The sequence below is a fragment of the Xenopus tropicalis genome, chromosome 7 (assembly GCF_000004195.4).
Source record: "Xenopus tropicalis strain Nigerian chromosome 7, UCB_Xtro_10.0, whole genome shotgun sequence".
In the NCBI taxonomy this organism is placed as follows: Eukaryota; Metazoa; Chordata; class Amphibia; order Anura; family Pipidae; genus Xenopus; species Xenopus tropicalis.
In genome coordinates, this window is record NC_030683.2 from 20,283,004 (window position 1) to 20,298,948 (window position 15,945).

At 41.4% G+C, this 15,945-nt stretch overlaps 1 protein-coding gene and 1 long non-coding RNA gene across 3 annotated transcripts in view; one reads left to right on the forward strand and one right to left on the reverse strand.

Annotated features, from left to right (window-relative positions):
• The first annotated feature begins 6,584 nt into the window (after positions 1 to 6,584).
• Positions 6,585 to 15,945, forward strand: part of ctbp2 (C-terminal binding protein 2) — a 61,840-nt gene continuing 52,479 nt past the window's right edge. For both annotated transcript variants that reach the window (XM_031906157.1, XM_031906155.1), the window contains exon 1: positions 6,585 to 6,976. The gene's annotated coding sequence lies outside the window, so the exon portion shown is untranslated. The remainder of the gene's footprint in view (positions 6,977 to 15,945) is intronic.
• LOC116412274 overlaps positions 8,926 to 15,945 on the reverse strand; it is a 45,907-nt gene continuing 38,887 nt past the window's right edge. The window contains exons 3-4 of the long non-coding RNA XR_004223636.1: positions 12,102 to 12,167; positions 8,926 to 9,231 (exon numbers count right to left, since the gene is read on the reverse strand). This is a non-coding gene — a long non-coding RNA (uncharacterized LOC116412274). The remainder of the gene's footprint in view (positions 9,232 to 12,101; positions 12,168 to 15,945) is intronic.

Here is a 15,945-nt window from a genome sequence, read left to right on the forward strand (position 1 = left end):
GGTGGCAAGTTTTGGTTGAATAAAAACAAGATTTACTACCAAATAAAGCCCCCTGTAAGCTGATAGGGTGCATAGAGGCCCCTAATAGCCAATCTCAGCCCTTATTTGGCTCCTCCATGAACTTTTATGATGCTTGTAAAGATTGCAGCTGCCATTTTAGCTTGGTTTCAGTAGCTTCCTGCTGCAGCTCTAGAGGCTGGTAGCTCAGATTACACATTCCTACGGGAGGGGGGAGTGGGAGAAGGGAGAGAGGAGAGAGCTGTGCTGGCTCTGGCCCCGGGAATGAAGGGTTTTTCTGAGAGAGGAACATTTTTACAAAAAAGGATACAAGAAATCCTGTGTTTCTTTAGCTAGAGAACTCAGTGCAGCATTACTCTGAGTGCTTATGGCTGTATTTACATAGATCTTTCTGATTTACTTAGTTTTTACCTTTCCTTCTCCTTTAATGTTTAAAGGAGTTTTAAGTAGACTTAGGGGCTGATTTACTTACCCACGAACGGGTCGAATGGAGTCCGATTGCGTTTTTTTCGTAATGATCGGTACTTTGCGATTTTTTCGTATGTTTTGCGATTTTTTCGGATTCTTTACGAATTTTTCGTTACCAATACGATTTTTGCGTAAAAACGCGAGTTTTCCTATCCATTACGAAAGTTGCGTAAAAAGTTGCGCATTTTGCGTAGCGTTAAAACTTACGCGAAAAGTTGCGCATTTTTCGTAGCGTTAAGTTTTAACGCTACGAAAAATGCGCAACTTTTCGCGTAAGTTTTAACGCTACGAAAAATGCGCAACTTTTTACGCAACTTTCGTAATGGATACGAAAAACTCGCGTTTTTACGCAAAAATCGTATTGGTAACGAAAAATTCGTACAGAATCCGAAAAAATCGCAAAACATACGAAAAAGTCGCAAAATGTTCGTTTTCAAGTCGGAACTTTTCCAATTCGGGTCGGATTCGTGGGTTAGTAAATCAGCCCCTTAAAGTATGATAATCTAAATAGCGGAAAGATAACCAGTCCCACACCTGTAATCAAATTTAGGGCATTTATGGTTTTATCCTTGACAACATTAGCATTGTGTAAACACAAGCAGTTTTTATACTGTTTCTATGGAAACAACATCATCTTTAATGAATAGGTATAAATACAGACCTCTGTTCAACACTTTAAGTGCATGCTGCATTCCACTGATGGAAGAAAATTACATTTCTAAACAAAAACAGAGAAACCTTTATGTCCAACCTTTACAGCTCAAGACTTTTCTTTTGAACCTCAGCTCCTATTAATCCCAGCTAAATGCTGTTGAGATGTAGTCCAGCAACAGCAGCTGGAGGACTACATGTTTGTCATTTAAGCTCTGAAACAAAGGGTGAGAAAGGAACTAAGAAAAACCATCTAATGTGGGGTGCCCAACTTGCAGCTTTCCTACAACTCCCATCATACTTGCTCATTTGTTGCAGTAGATGTACCTCTGGTTATCAATATGCTTGAAGTATTTCTAGTTTGTATGTTGGTTCCCCTGTTGTGATGTTTCATAAACATCTCTCAAACTAACAATGATATGAATTTGTCACTTAATGATTCTACAGGTCTTTTCACAACGTAATGGAGTTATAACAATGCAGTGCATATTCATTCTTACTTGTTTATGTGCTCCCTGTATTTATTATAAGAAGGAACCTATTGCCCACAGGTTACTGTTTGCCCAGGGTTGAGTAGTGGGGAACAAGAGCTGCTCCCCAGCTTATATATGAGAAGGGAGAAGTGACTGCTAGGTCAGTGACAGTGTCAGTGAAAATATTTGGAGGTTGCATGTTTTTAATTTATAAATGGTGAATTTTGACCTCAGAACATGCCACTTATAGGGTTATAATATACTTAAGGCAAGAATATCCATTACAACGCACTTCAGGTTGTATAATCTTGGGACCTAATCATCCCAGGATTAATGTCAGACATAGGCCATAATAGCAGGCATAAGCCATAATTCAGAGAGAGACAAAATTTTAACTGCCACACATCGCAGCAGCAAAGTTTGGGCTAGTTTGCCCAGTTTGCCCACTACACACGTTATATACAGTGTTACTATGTAGGTCATGTGAGCTCTGGAAATCCCAGGTATGGGAAGGTTAACACTTCACACAAGGGGTTGTTACTATGTAGGTCTCATGACCTTTAGGGGCTGCAGAACTGACAGGAGACAGAACACCAGTTAAGACCAGAGAAAATGTAGAGTAAAATATTTTTTTTGATCAGTTTCCCCATTGTCTTCTCCTAAATCAGCCATTGTTTTGTCCCTAAACCAGGGATCTTGCAACATAAAAAAACAGCCTAAAAAAAATACTGTATGTAACCCATTATATTCTCCTAAATTAGCCCCTAGTTTTCACATGACCTCTAAAAACTCAAAATTACTTGTCAATGTCACCCATTATCTTCTCCAAAACAAGTCCTTGTTTTGTGCCTAAATTGTAAAAAAATCTAGCCCTTGTTTGAACAAAAACAATGGGACCATCTTATGTAAAAAAAAAAAAAAAAAGGCATAAACAAATCATGGTTTCTTGTGCAGAACTGAAAGGGAACCTGCACTGCACACTTCTGAGTTAGACCAGAGTAAATGAGAGTAAAAGAAGAGTAAAAGATTACTTTTGATCAATTTCACACAGTCTGCTCATAAATTGTGACAAAAAAACACTGGCATCCTCCATTGCCACTGTGAAAAAAGAACCTAAAAACGAGATTATTGTTGTTATAGTTATCCCATTATATTCTTCTAAATTAGCCCTTTTTGGTTCTAAATTGTGAAATATATTGCCATAGTCTTCACACAGACCACTTGACCAGAAGTCAAAATACTGTCACAGTCAGTTCATAGGTAGCAGCTGTGGTCTCACTTCTCTGTGAAACAGGGGAAACCCCTGCCAGCACCGGTCTTCACCGACGCCCTTTTGGGGCCCCGGAACTTTCTGCTGCGGAATTTTGATCAATCTCACCCAGTCTTCTCCTACATTAGGTTTTGTTCTGTCCCTGAACTGTGAAAGATCTGGCCCTTGTTTGCACAAGCGACCGGGGACTCTCAGGTTTTAAGAACCTAAAAACAAAATTGTTGTTGATATAGTCTTCAAACAGAGCACTTGATCAGAACCAAGAAAAACGGTAACAGTCAGTTCATAGGTTGCAGCTGTGGTCTCACTTCTCTGTGAAACAGGGAAAACCCCTGCCAGCACCGGTCTTCACCAACGTCCTTTTGGGGCCCCGGAACTTTCTGCTGTGGAATTTTGATCAATCTCACCCAGTCTTCTCCAAAATCTGGCCCTTGTTTGCACAAGCAACCGGGGACTCTCAGGTTTTAAGAACCTAAAAACAAAATTGTTGTTGATATAGTCTTCAAACAGAGCGCTTGATCAGAACCAAGAAAAACGGTAACAGTCAGTTCTTAGGTAGTAGCTGTGGTCTCATTTCTCTGTGAAACAGGAGAAACCCCTGCCAGCACCGGTCTTCACCGACGCCCTTTTGGGGCCCCGGAACTTTCTGCTGCGGAACTGATAGGGACCTGCACACTTCAGATTCAGCACCAGTTTCAATGAAGTATAAAAGATTATTTTAATCAATCTCGCTCAGTCTTCTACATTAGGCTTTGTTCTGTCACTGAACTGTGAAAAATCTGGCCCTTGTTTGCACAAGGGACCAGGGACTCTCAGGTTTTATGAACCTAAAAACAAAATTATTGTTGATGTAGTTAAATTAGCCCTTTTTGGCTCTAAATTGTGAAAAATATTGCCGCAGTCTTCAAACAGAGCATTTGATCAGAACCAAGAAAAACTTTAACAGTCAGTTTCATAGGTAGCAGCTGTGGTCTCGCCTCTCTGTGAAACAGGGGGAACCCCTGCCAGCACCGGTCTTCACCGACGCCCTTTTGGGGCCCCGGAACTTTCTGCTGCGGAACTGACAGGGACCTGTACACTTGAGATTCAGGACCAGCTTCACTGAAGTGTAAAAGATTCATTTTGATCAATCAGGCTTTGCTGTGATCCTGAACTGTGAAAAATCAGGCTCTTGTTTGAACAAAAAACAGAGAGACCCTCCAATGTCACAAAAAACTAAAGTTTACTTCTGGTCAATTTCACCCATTATATTCTCCTAAAATAACTCCTTTGTGAAAAAGGGGGAAACCTCTGCTAGCACCAGTTGTTACCAACATACTTTTAGCACTTGTTCTGTCCCTAAACTATGAGAAATCTGGCCCTTGTTTGCACAATAAAACACTGGCGCCCTCAGATGCCACCGTAGAAAAACTACTAAAAAATAAAGATTACTGGGGCTCAATCATCAATTCTGGGCATATTTACCCATGAGCAGTAACTCATAGCAACCAATCAGGTGTTTTTCAACCAGCTGCAAGGTAGAACAATTAATGCAATCATTTGATTGGTTGCCATGGGTAACTGCCCACACAGTTTTGATAAGTGAACCCCACTGTATCTTACTGTTTACTTACTTACTTTTGGTCAATTTCACCCACTGTCTTCTGCTAAATTAAGTATTGTGTTGTCCCTAGTTTTACATAAACACACTGACCCTCTGATGGTTAATTTCACTCACTATCTTCTGCCATTGTTTAGTTTCCAAACTGGCCCCATATTGCACAAAAACTCTTTTGTTTTGGGCAAATTGGGAGTCTCTGACGTCAGCAGGTATTGTTGGCAACCAGAAAAAAAGACCCATCTGTTTAGGGATGCATATTTAATATATCTCAGTTGATCAGACATTTATTTATGTATCATAAATAATCAATCTATTTCCAGATTCCTTCTATTTCAAATATACCCTTAAACCCTTTAGATTATAAGCTCTTGCGAGTAGGGCCCTCTGATCCTATTCTGGCTCTGTAAACCCTTGTTTTTAAAGTTATTGGCGCTATATAAATAAAATAAATGATGAAGATGATGAACACTAAGCACACTGCGTGATCAATTATTTTATTGATTTTGGGTGATTGATTTTATGTGACTGCATATTAGATATTACTTGGGTAATATGTGTTGCATGTAATTGGCTGCAGTTTAGTACAGGTATGGGACCTGTTATCCAGAATGTTTGGGACCCTGGGTTTTCCGGATAAGGCATCTATTTTGGGACATGCAGTCCACATGTGCATCTTGGAGAGATTTAACTTTGGAACAAAATATTTTGAGTGAAGCAAATAACAGCCGTTAATAATTTCAGTAGCGGAAGAAGGGATTTTAGATGCATGCTTATCCAATGGGAATGTAGGGTCCTATAAGGTTAATATTGCCTATAGCTTTAAACCCTACGTTTCCTTATTTCACTGTTACTGGGCAGATGCCCATGTATGGGATCTTTCTTTTAGGGCTGCATCTGTTGACTCAGGTGGAAGTTCCACTGAGCCTGGGATCAACAGGGTTCCAGTAAAGTCAGCCTACCCTAGAGTAAACATCCAAACTCTAGCAAAGTTTGAACAGGGACCCTGTGAACAAGGATTTAGTTAGAGCAGGATATCTTTTGTAATAGAACATTCTAGGAACATGAGATTAAGTTATGGCTAATGCCACACGTAGCATAGGTAGCGTATTCTCGGCAAGCCTAAAACCGCTAGCCAAAAATACACTACATACTCTTCAAAATCCTCCTACCTGTTTGCCTGCACCCGATAGCATTGAATACGCTTGGGTGCAGGCACATATAGCTGATATCTGCCACAAGACTTTATCGGATACATGTGCCTGTACCCGAACCTATTCAATGCTATCGGGTGCAAGCACAGGTAGGAGGATTTTGCTTGCTTTGCATTTAACCTGCCAATCCATTTGCTCTACTTCTGCACAGTGAATATTACTGCATATCCCTTTGGATCTTCTGTCTTGCACAAATAAATTAGTTCTGTTCTTCTATATGAAAGAGTGGGGATTGCCCAAGTCTAGTAATCCATATCGACCAATCAGATTTAGAATTAACCAGTCCGCTGAACTAAATAATTATATTTATTGCAAGTACCGTCTGGCATCCGTTTCTTTATTATTTTTGCACACAGCATAAGTGAGTTGTAGTTGCACTACCCCACCCCACCCCTTGATCCTTATGCATAGCGAAGGCCCATCCTGTTTGTTAGAGTCACGTGTAAGCCATGTTCTATAGCCATTCTAGCTGGTCTTGTCTGTATCACAGCCAAAAGGGGGTTAAAGGAACATTTAACAGAGTTTATTTTATTTATCCTTTCCAAAAAACCACTGTACAAATAATATACCCCCATCTAAAATAAGGGGGTCACCTTTGATTCTTTCTCTTAAAGAATGTTTGTTTAATTTAAATGGAAAAAATGCTCAGGAAATGTCAGTGGAATCTTGGCATTTGCGAGCATAACACGCTGGGAGCTATTGGCCTACCCTTATATTTGCTGTTGTGTTTAACCCATTCTCTCTAGAGACAAACAATTAAGCAGTGAATTGGATTATTGCATTGCCCATACATTGCCTGTGTATGTTTCTCCAGCCCCACCCTAATGTAGTGCCCCACCATGCCTTTATCGCGCACATGCTATTAATATCCTCTTTGCCTCCCCCTCCCTGCTCTCATTTCCTATCAGGCTGACACACAGCACAATATGGACCCCCCTGCCTCCTTGTGTTGCTGCTGCTGGGGGGGCTCATGGATGACGAGCTTAGGAGGGGTCCGGAGTCCCCGTGCCCATCCTCCTATTATTGCTCTGCACTTACAGACCCCGCCTTGCCTAAAGTAAAATAGGAAAAAGGACCCTATAGCCTTTGCCTATCTGCCTGCTGCATAGGACTGAAAGGGTGTGTCTTTTGGGGGATCTGTGCCTGGGGGGGGTTCCGTTACCCCTATGCAAGGACTTGTCTGTGGATTTGCTATTTGGCAGAGAGTGGATCTGATCTTATAGGGTGCTGAGTGAAAAAAACAGGAGGAAGAAGAGTTGCACTTTGCCCCCTACAATGGTACAAGGTAGGCTGAGATGCTACATGTGTGTGTGTGATGCTCTGGTGATTGGCACATCTCTGGGGACAGCTGCTGTACATTGTCTGGAACTGGGGGGGAGGGTAACACTGGGCATAATTGGAAGACAGATGAGTAGGGCTGAGATGCATGTGGTACAGAGGGGTGTGACAGGCCTGATTAGAAGGAAGATGGGCAAGGTCTGGTTACTGCAAAAGCATATGGAACTAGCTAGCATGCTCAGCTATCTCTGTTGCGGAGGAGATGTGCCGTAGGAGATACTAATAAAGAGCTCATTATTCTGTGGATTGTTTTTGTGCACCTTGATCCCCACACACTCCAGTGTCAGTCCATACTTAATATACTAAGGTGCTAAGGTAAGGTAAGACTGGCAGTATACTGCCATTATCCCTTCTTGTCACTGGCAAAGCAGATCCACCTGTTGAAGTACAGATACAATAACACTGATGCAACAGGGTGTCAAGTGTAGGTGCATTATTTTCTCTCAAACTAGACAAGGGATGTATAATAATAATAATGTTTTCCTAAAGAAGGGACAGCAGTAAGTGCCCCAAAACCTTGCACTGACATTTCCTAAATAGTTAGCCATTATAAGAACAAGCCACTTGTGTTTTGTTTTTTCAGATTACAAATCAGTCCTATTTTAACACCTGCTATAAGATGGCAGTAGGTACTAGAACCTTGCAGGTATAGGTGTGCCAGGAGCACTGCCAAACACAGGACATACCACATAGAGAGAAAAGCGCAACCCTATGCAATACATTCTGTAAGCGTAGAGGGTTGCAATAAAAGCAAATTGCACCGGTGTAAAATGCAAAAAAGCTGCACTTTTCAACCATTTTGTTGGATTAAGGGACATTTTTATATCATTTTTTAAACCAGTTCTGCTCTCCCCTATATATTGTTCCCTTTATAATAACCATGAATGTGCACAGAATAGTGGGAAAGTTCAAGCAAAATTTATTAAGACATAAAGGAGCTGATCTACAAAGTTAGGTGCTAAATTGCACCACAGCCATTACCCATAGCAAACAAGAAGATTTTTGTTTCTATTTTCTATCTGGCAAAAGACTGGTAGAAACTAGTGGTAGATCAGTTGCTATGGGCAACTGCATTTTCGCAATTTATAATCTTCATTTTCTAAATGAACCCTAACATGTCTATGCAAAAATAAATAAGCTCTCAGTATGGATAAATGCCTATACAATCATGCAGGTTTGAGAAAAGGACTTCACAACAAGGTTGGAGATGTGCAATATTGGTGTATCAATCACCCTTCTGTAGCTCTAAGTATAAAGTGTTTATACTAACATCACCTTAAAGTGGTGGGTCACCTTTAAGTTAACTTTTAGTATGTTATAGAATGACCAATAATAAGCAACGTTCCAACTGGTCTTCATTATTTATTTTGTATAGTTTTTGAATTATTTGCCTTCTTCTTCTGACTCTTTCCATCTTTTAAATAGGGGTCACTGATCCCGGCAGCAAAAAAACTATTTATTCTGTGAGGCTACAATTTAATTGTTATTGTTACTTTTTATTACTTATCTTTCTATTCAGGCCATCCCCTATTCATATTCCAGTCTCTCACTGCAACTCTATCTTACCAACTGCCTGGTTGCTAAGGTACTTTGGACCTTAGCAACCAGATCACTGCTGAAATGTTAAACTGGAGAGCTGCTGAACAAAAAGTAAAATAATTAAAAAACCACAAATAATAAAAAATGAAGACCAATTGTAAATTGTCTCAGAATCTCACTCTCTACATCATACGAAAAGTTAACTCAAAGGTGAACAACCCCTTTACCTGTCTTTTAGGCTGGGTCCCTTAGCTCATAACAAGGTTACAGATATACTGTATAGAAATACTGGTGCCTCAGTCAGTCTGCTACAGTCTCAGGAGCCCAGAGTAGCAAATTAACACTCATCCTTAATATCACCCTAAGGGCCTTTACTCTGATCCCCCCCCCCCTCAAAGAAAAGGCACATGGGGCAATTCAATGTTGACAGAAGGAAAATGTTTTGAATGGCCCCTGCATTTACTTAAAAGGCAATTTCATGAAATACTCACCTTGTTTGTACATAACTCTTCTTGACTTGCAGTTGCAAGGTACATTTGTCCTTGGTGTAAGCTACATATGACCTTGGATCAATCTTTGATTGTCATCTGCACAAAGAGATGACTGCTCTGCTTTCATAAATCCTGCTGTAGGGTTTGCTCAAGAGACGGCAAGTGTGTGAAGCTTCCAATAATGGATAAATATGTGCATATATTCATTACAATACAAAACAAACTGCTTTTTTTTCCGAATTAGCTACAGTATATTCAACCTGTAGATTTCAGTTGTTGTACTGCAGCTTTTGCCTTTCTCTAATAGCACCAATGATAAAAGGCATTTAACAGACTCAGATGCTCTCTGTGGGATCCAGAAAGGGTCTTATACAATGCTGAATTTTAATATATGAGTGTTTATCAAGTATGTGGAATAAGGTGGCGGGAAAAAAACAAGTTATTGGGCCCATTAACTTTTAGTTACACCCCTGTGTGCAAAGGATTGTATAGACCAGTGGTGGGCAAACTGCGGCTCTTTAGCCCCTTGAATTTGGCTCTTCCAGGTGCGGGCTTGCACGTACAGTGCGATCACATTTTCGTTGCCCGTAGCAAATTTCCCCAGGAGGGGGTGGTCTTTGGGCTACGGGAGACGCGGCGCAGGCGGTGGCGGGATACGCAGTGCAGGGGAGGCTCGCTCGTTTCATGCACGAGTGAGCCAGTGACAGTCTGCAAAAAATTTGGCTCTCAAAAAAAATTTCAATCACTGTTTTGTTGATATTTGGCTCAGATGACTAATAAGTTTGCCCACCACTGGTATAGACTGACTATTGGAGAAATGCCAAGAAAACAGCTGTGCAATAATAACATTTGACTATAAACCGATCGACTGGAGCATATGATACAAAGAAGTAGGAATGCACCAAGTCCAGGATTTCGATCTATGTTTTGGATCTATATTCAGTTCAGTCATACACTTTTTTTTTCTCAAATTTGAATCTACAATTCAGGGTCTGAATTGGCTAGATCCAAAAGCTATAAATTTGGTGTTTCTTAATTATTAATTTGTAAAAAAATCAATCTAAAGGACTCAAATCTGCATCCTTAATCTGCCCATGTATGGCCACCTTAAAGGAACAGTAACACCAAAAAATGAAACAGCTTTAAAGTAATAAAAATATAATGCACTGTTGCCCTGCACTGGTAAAACTGGTGTGTTTGCTACAGTAACACTACTATAATTTATATAATAAGCTGCTGTGTAGCCACGGGGGCAGCCATTCAAGCTGGGATAAAGGAGAAAAGGCACAGGTTATACAGCAGATAACAGATAAGTTCTGTAGAATACAATAGTGTTTTATCTGTTATCTGCTATGTGCCTGTGCCTTTTCTCCTTTGAATGGCTGCCTCCATGGCTACATAGCAGCTTATTTATATAAATTATAGTAGACTTTCTGAAGTAAACACACAACTTTTACCAGTGCAGGGGTGGTAACCTAATCATGCATGGGGAAAAAAAAATACCGTCAAATACCGTGATACCGATATAATAAAAAAAATACAGTGATATACATTTTTGGTCATACCGCCCAGCACTACCTCAGACATAGGTACTGTAGGCAGAGTATGGCACATACAGCCAGCATAGGGCAGGTAGAGTAGGCACACACAGGCAGCATAGGTCAGGGAGGGTATGGCACACACAGGAAGGGTAGGGCAGGCAGAGTATGGCACACAGAGGCAGCATAGGGAAGGCAGAGTATGGCACACACAGGCAGGGTAGGGCAGGCAGAGTATGGCACACAGAGGCAGCATAGGAAAGGCAGAGTATGGCACACACAGTCAGGGTAGGGCAGGCAGAGTATGACACACACAGTCAGGGTAGGGCAGGCAGAGTATGGCACACAGAGGCAGCATAGGGAAGGCAGAGTATGGCACACACAGTCAGGGTAGGGCAGGCAGAGTATGGCACACACAGGCAGGGTAGGGCAGGCAGAGTATGGCACACAGAGGCAGCATAGGGAAGGCAGAGTATGGCACACACAGGCAGGGTAGGACAGGCAGAGTATGGCACATACAGACAGCATAGGACAGGCAGAGTGCTGCCTATGTGTGTCATACTCTGCTTGCCCTATGCTGCTTGTGGGAGGTGAACCTGGCAGGGGTTTGTTGTGGGAGTTTGTTAGCAGTTGGAAATAGCCATTAAATGGTCCCTAAGGTGTGTAATTATGTACTGGGGGTTGCTCTGCTATCCACAGGGGAGGAAGAGGCATATGGAATTTAAGGGTATATCTTAATATGACATAATTCTTTCACATATGAATGATGGTTGATATCCCCACAGTAAGGACCAATCATTTGGGATTTTGCTGTGCTACCACCATTGTGATAAAATAGGTGTGGTTTGAAGTGGGTGTGGTTTCAAAAAGGGGAGTGGTCAAAACTGGCTTCCATTAGCGGCCCTCCACCATGTATGCTAGAGAAATTCCGGCCCTCGGCACCGTAGAAGTTGGACAGCACTGATATATACTATAGTAGTATAGTTTCTAAAGCAAATACACAGTTTTTACCAGTGTAGGGTAACTGTATGTAATATTTAATGAAACACTTTCACTTTTTGATGTTACTGTTTCTTTAATAGGAATAAGATAGGTACTTCTTTGATTGAGAAGGACTAAGGGGCACCTATGGACAGGTCCAAATTGGGATTCAAAATAGGCCCTGGCATTTCAAGTACACTGAGACCCAAACAGCCCCCCACCAGCCCAATAAATAGTGACTGTCTTTGGCTTTTTACAGCAGCCCCTCTGGCATTTGCCAGAATCTACTGAGTGCCAGGGGTCCTGTAAATAATAAACTTATCTGTAGATCAGTGCAACAATACCAGCATGGGCCAGCAAGACTCATTTACAAATGGAAGTGCAAATTAAAAGCCTATTTTACACATGCTTAAATGCCATTCATAAGGTACACTAGGGTCAATGTGCCCGTTAAGCCTATTCTGATGAATCTCACAAGAGATGCAAAGCATAGGACCACGGATAAATGGGGATTAACACCTACCTTGTGGATCTGGAACTCCCAGGGTTCCCTTTCAGTGCTGCACCTATATACACAGCTCACTTGCACCTAGTAAATCACAAGATAATTCAGATATTAACATCTTGCACCAGAAATGACTCCATTAACACACAAACCAAGTATGAACATGGTGCATTACAACTTGTATGTGATTTAGTGGCTATTTTGTAAAAACTTGTGGGAAACGCTAAACTGTGGGTCCAACACATGAGGGGCTATTTACAACCTGGGGGACACAAAAGTGCAAGGCCCCATTTAGAATATGCATTGTGGTTGGTGTCCAAACCTTAGAAAGGATATTAATGAAAGAGAGTCCAAAGAAGAGCTGCAAGTTATTGAAATTAGATCTAGTACAAAGTCGATCCAATTGTTCACTTGGAAGTAAGGAAGGAATATTTTCCCCCTCTGAGGCAAATTGGAGATGCTTCAGATGGGATTTTTTTGCCTCCTTTCCAATCAAGTAGCAGTTAGGCAGGTTTAGGCAAAAAAGGTTGAACTTTTTTTTTTAACCTCATCTATTATGTTTTGTTGTACAAACTTTGCACCTTTTATTACATTTCTCTCCCCCTGCCTATCTTTATTTTATATAAAACAGTGGAATATAGAGCCCTTGCCCCACAGAGCTTAAAAAATGTTGGCGTTTAAATGAAGTAATTTAAGATAACAGAATGGCCCAGTGTGTGTGTTTGAAATAACCTCCAATGATTCCAACAGCATTTTCCAGGGAGACAAAAACAGCTTTTCAGTTGCTATGCATTCCCTTACACTAGCCTTGATTGCCCAGATTCCCTTCAGCTCTTGTTTTATGTCCATTGTTATTTATTAAGATCTTGGGAGACATAGCCTGGATATTGACCTAGTGCCCATAGAGGGATCAGCTTAATGATGTTATGATTCTTATTATCAATAAATTATATTAGAAGGGTCTGTTTCTAGCCTGCCTGGAAGACATATAATTAAATATATCAGGGACTTATATGAACAGACTATGCTCAAATGATATAGCCTTGCCCTGTGCATTATGTATAGCTGGGATAATTAGCTAATCACCTTATTACACACATTTGTATTTTATCAGAGGAGGGCCTATATGCCGCTGAACAATTGCAGTATATTATTAGTATACACTTTAGGCATGGCCAGCTTAAATATATGTGGAATAATTTACCACATTTTGTTAAATGTGTAAGAATATTACAGGTCAGACAGAAGTTATATGACCATATAAAGTCACAAGGTCAAAGGCCAATTGTTATACCTATAGTGCTAAACCTATACAGCTTTATATATAATTAAGATTTGTTGCTGTGTACAAGAAAATGCATATTTGAAATACATCCATACCCGATGTACTGCTGAACAGACTGCATTCCAGTCCTCTTTATGGCATTTTTACACGAGTCAACTGGCCTGTTATACACCAGTCCTGGGCAAAGTGTCTGGCATTATGTAATCCGGCCATCTACACAGATGGTGTGCTTATATTACGTCACTGTAAAATAATCTCATCAGCTGGTTAAGGAAACCCTAACCACCAAAGGTAATTCATATTCTAAGTAGATTAAAGCACCATATGTATTATATTGCACCATCCTCTTGTTATACAAGCCGGAAGCCCTGCAGTTTAAAAGCGGAAGGATTTTAGGAGCCACTTGTGTTAAAATTGAATAATTGATTTAAATGAAAAAAAAAACTGCAGCCGAGCTGGAGTGAGGTGGGATACTGGGAATTGTAGTTCTTGGAGCTCCACATCAGCTGCTTATAAAATATTCCTTATCTATTTACCATTACCTCTATAAGGTCTAGTAGACTAAAAGTCACCTTGACACTACTAGGCTATCAGATGAATTACTGTCATTGTCCTGTTTTATTTATGTTCTGCCCCACATACTGAACGTTCAGTTATGTGATTTATATGCTATGCACTCTTCTGCATGAAAGATAAGATACTGACTGGCTATGGAGACTACTGCCTTCATGCTTTGCAATGAAAGGTTGTTCTATCAGTAAACTCTTATCTATTTCTTCATATGGGGTTTTCAGAAGTATAGATATAAAATAGTGAACTTTCACAAATTAATGAACATGCTAACAAAAATCCCAAAGGATTGCCTGTGTGTGCTATACTCTGCCTGCCCTATGCTGCCTGTGTGTGCCATACTCTGCCTGCCCTATGCTGCCTGTGTGTGCCATACTCTGCCTGCCCTATGCTGCCTGTGTGTGCCATACTCTGCCTGCCCTATGCTGCCTGTGTGTGCCATACTCTGCCTGCCCTATGCTGCCTGTGTGTGCCATACTCTGCCTGTCCTATGCTGCCTGTGTGTGCCATACTCTGCCTGTCCTATGCTGCCTGTGAGTGTCATGCTGTGCCCTATGCTGCCTGTGTGTGCCATACTCTGCCTGCCCTATGCTGCCTGTGTGTGCCATACTCTGCCTGTCCTATGCTGCCTGTGTGTGCCATACTCTGCCTGCCCTACCCTGCCTGTGTGTGCCATACTCTGCCTGCCCTACTCTGCCTGTGTGTGCCATACTCTGCTTGCCCTATGCTGCCTGTGTGCCATACTCTGCCTTCCCTACCCTGCCTGTGTGTGCCATACTCTGCCTGCCCTATGCTGCCTGTGTGTGCCATACTCTGCCTGCCCTATGCTGCCTGTGTGTGCCATACTCTGCCTGCCCTATGCTGCCTGTGTGTGCCATACTCTGCCTTCCCTACCCTGCCTGTGTGTGCCATACTCTGCCTGCCCTACCCTGCCTGTGTGTGCCATACTCTGCTTGCCCTATGCTGCCTGTGAGTGTCATGCTGGGCCTGCCCTATGCTGCCTGTGTGTGCCATACTCTGCCTGTCCTATGCTGCCTGTGAGTGACATACTCTCCTGCCCTATGCTGCCTGTGAGTGTCATGCTGTGCCTGCCCTATGCTGCCTGTGTGTGCCATATTCTGCCCTATGCTGCCTGTGGAAGGTGAACCTGGCAGGAGTTTGTTCTGTGTGTAACTATGTGCTGGGACTTGCTATCCACAGGGTAGGAGGAGGCAGCATATGGATTTAAGGGTGTGTCTTAATATGACATAATATAATTATTTCACACTTGAATGAAGTGTGGTATCCCTGTAGTGAGCACCAACTATCTGGGTTTTTGCTGAACTGGGTGTGTTTTGAATTGGGTGTGGTTTTGGCTGCTGGGGTCAGTGACCCCCATTTGAAAGCTACAAAGAGTTTGAAGGACAAGGCAAATAATTCAAAAACTATAAAAAATAAATATTGAAGACCAATCGAAAAGTTGCTTAGAATTGTTCATTCTAGAACATCTAAAATGTAAATTAAACGTGAACCACCCTTTTAACCTTGTACAGTACTATACCACTGTGTAATGAGTGGAAATTGTGCAACATTATCAAATAAATTCCACTGTATTGGCAATAACCAGTAATAGGAATTTAATTTTGCAGCCTGGCAAAAACAGTGACAGAATGCCGTGCTCATTATCATCAACAGAAATAAGTAACAGCAGTTCTGAACTTGAAAAAGGATATCATTTGTCCCTGGCCTGTCAAGCACATAAAGCAGGCAGATCCGCCAATTCATTGCTCAGTGGCAGGCCATTCTTTCCTAGAGAGATAACATTTGGGAGGCTCGTGCAATGTTTAACTACAAAAACTGGACTATGAAGGTTCATAAAAACCTGTCACCCATCACATATAAAGCTGTTAACTGTGCATTATGTTGCTAAGCAACCTTATTGTAATGACCTTCAGGAATGCAGGCCTCGTGCGTGACACACGGAAAGATGTTTACTTTTTATGGACAAGAGTGTAATTATCGTACTGA